This window comes from Elephantulus edwardii, unplaced genomic scaffold (genome assembly GCF_000299155.1).
Source record: "Elephantulus edwardii isolate Elephantulus edwardi_28Jun2011 unplaced genomic scaffold, EleEdw1.0 scaffold00075, whole genome shotgun sequence".
Taxonomy (NCBI): Eukaryota; Metazoa; Chordata; class Mammalia; order Macroscelidea; family Macroscelididae; genus Elephantulus; species Elephantulus edwardii.
Window position 1 is genome coordinate 15,021,335 of NW_006399825.1, and position 3,163 is coordinate 15,024,497.

Below are 3,163 nucleotides of genomic sequence, written 5' to 3' on the forward strand. Positions count from 1 at the left end.
ATACTATCATGTCATCTGCATAGAGGGATAATTTTACTTCCTCTTTGCCAATTTGTATGCCTCTAATGCCTTTGACTTTTCAGCTGCAGTATCTTACTCTGAGAAAGCAGGCTTCACAATAATATCCTCACCCTCAGTTTTAAGACAATGCAATTCTACTACTAGTTGCACACCATATGCCCTTTCTGTGACCTACTTTCTTGACAAGTTACTAAGTAGTTCAAGGAGGAATGATTAAAGCTGTATTAGTGAATGGGGCTGGTAACTACACAGTTTTTTTTTTTGTGTTGCAACCTTGTTTCCGATTTAGTGACTGCTGCTACAGAGTCAGATGGCAACAATAACATTATTAGGACTTTAAAAAAGGATGATTTAGTAGCAACTGAGGTTCCTCATTTTAGCCCCTTGGCAGCAAGATCTAAGATCCCTCATTCACACATAATAGCAGCTAACAGTCACCTTTGATACTGCGAGTTCTGATTGTGGCATTTGACAGAGCTGAAAGGAAGTTGTGCTACATGTGGTAGGAATGTGGGCAACAGAAGACACCAGAAGATAAAGCTGCCTTGTGGAGTCCTCCATCATAACCACCAGAGCTGGCTGGCTCATCCTCCAGGAACCACACCTCTTTGGCTTTGTTTTCCTTGCTTCTGTTCACAGATACTCTTGAAGACACCCAATCCAAACCATGGTCTTTTCAATTACTGGCTATGGAGTAAAGATGGACGATAAGTAAGGATGACAGGAGAATAATTGCTGCATTTGCGTTGTGAAGAAGGGAGTGCTGGGCTGCCACAAGGACAGATAAATACGCCGTGGAAGAAGTGCCACAAGGATCGTGAAACTTCATCTCTCATTCTCTGGGCATGTTGTTAAAGGAGAGCCCAGTGCTTGGAAAAGGACATCATATTTGGGAAAGTGGAGGGTCATCAAAGAAAGGGAAAACCCTCAACAGCATGGACCCACCAAGTAATGGTGGGCTCGAATAAGTTAGAGAGGATGAGGATTGGACAGGACCGGACAGGGTTCAGCTCCATTGTTCATAGGACCATGAGGACTTGACAACACTCAGTAACAATGTGAAGATGCACTCTGGGCACTGAAGTTACAAAGGAAAAGAGCCTATATCCTCTAGAAGGGCACATCCAAAGAATTGTAACAAGAAATTTTCTTCCTGACCCCTCTATTGAGCTGAATAAATACTCCACTGTATGTAGATGCCAAAGCTGCTTAAGTGGCACACATTCTCACTCTATGGCTAACGTGGTGCCCCAGAAGAAAAGCCTGGAAATTTGCATCCATAAAGTAGCCTATAAATATGGGGTCACTGGCCATTAGAATCAACTCAATGGCAATTAGTTTATGTATGCACCCCAGTTTATCCATTAGTGGACATTGGAATTTATACTATTTTGGCCATTGTGAATAGTTCTGCCATGAACAATTTATGCACAAATAATTCTATTGAGTATTTTCATTTCTTTTGAGTATTTACCTGGAAATGGAATTGCTGGTTCATACAGTAAACAGTAATCCTATTACTAATCCTATTAGTAACTTTTGGAAAAACCATCTTGCATTCTCATCAACACTGTATGTGGATTCATTCCAGGTTCTCCATATCCTCAACAAAGCTTATTTCCCAGAGTTTTGTTTTTATTTTTAAGTCATTTCCATGGGTCTGAAATGTTACATAGGTGTGATTTTTATTTCTCTAAAGACAAACTGGTGGCCTGGTGGTAAGGACATGTGGTGACTACCCAAAAAGTACATGGTTTGACTCCTCCAGCTGCTCCATGGGGAAAAAAGACAGGCAGTATCTTCCACGTGATTTAAGGCCCCTGCAAACCTGCCAAAGGATTGGATTTGAGTCAGTTACAACTTGGTAGCACATAATAACAATTCAGATCAATGATGTTGAGAATCTTCATGTATTGTTGCCATTCATAAATCTTTGAAAATGTCTATTCAGGTCCTGAGCCCACATTTTAATTGGGCTGTCTAGATTTTTGGTTGTATATCTTTCCTGGATACTAGACTTCTAGCAGATACATGACTTAACAAATATTTTCTCATTCTACAGACTTCTTAGAAGCTGTGCTGCAATCCCAAAGGCATGCAATTCGAGGCCACCAGCTACTCCACGGGAGAGGGATGGACAGTCTCTTTCCATGTGATTAACTGCCTCTTTAAACCTGTCAGAGAGTAGCTATGGGTCAGTTCTGACTCAGTGGTACACAACAACAATAACAATAACATAGACAGTCTTGATAATATCCTGTTAATATTTTCTGAACGGTCTCCCCCTCCAATTTTAGTTTGTTGTAGTTGAAAATATACATAGAAAATCATACCAATTCAAAAGCATGTATAGTTGAGTAGTATGAATTCTGTGAGTTCAAACATTCTCACCCTGTTTTGAAGTTGTTTTTTTATCAACAAATGTACAGCCCTTCAAGTGCTTACATAATTTTTTGAGTTGCTGTTGTCAATTTAGTCCCATATTTATAGATTTTAAAAAATCATAATGCTCAAGCTAACATTAGCTATAATATCCCTAGTACCACAGCGTCTTCTAAACCCAGCCTGCCCTTTTGGAAGTTTTCTGCTGATGTGCTGTTCCAGTCATTTTTGGATAATCTTCAGCAGAATCTTGCTTGCATGTGATATTAATGATATTGCTCTATAATTTCTGTACTCTGTCAGATCACCTTTCTTTGGAATGAGAACAAATATTAGAACTCTTCCAGTCAGTTGGCCATGTGGGTGTCCTCCAGATTTCTTGGCACAACTTGGTGAGCACATCTAGGGCAGCGTGCGTTTGTTGAAATATATGAATTGGTGTACTGTCAATTCCTGTGGCCTTGTTTTTCACCAGTTCTTTCAGAGCAGCTTGAACTTCTTGCTTCATAACCACAGGCTCTTGCTTATATGTTGTTTCATGAAGTTCTTCTGTGTCAGCCAACTTCTTTTGGTATAATGACTCTGTATACTCTTTCCCTCTTCTTTTAATACTACCTGGATCATTTAATATTCTGCCCAAAACATCCTTAAGTATTGCAACTTGAGGCATGAATTTGTTCTTCAGTTCTTCAAGCTTAAGAAATGCTGAGCCGCCAGCCGGGGGAACGCACCCCGCCGCCAGCCGGTGGGAACGCACGCC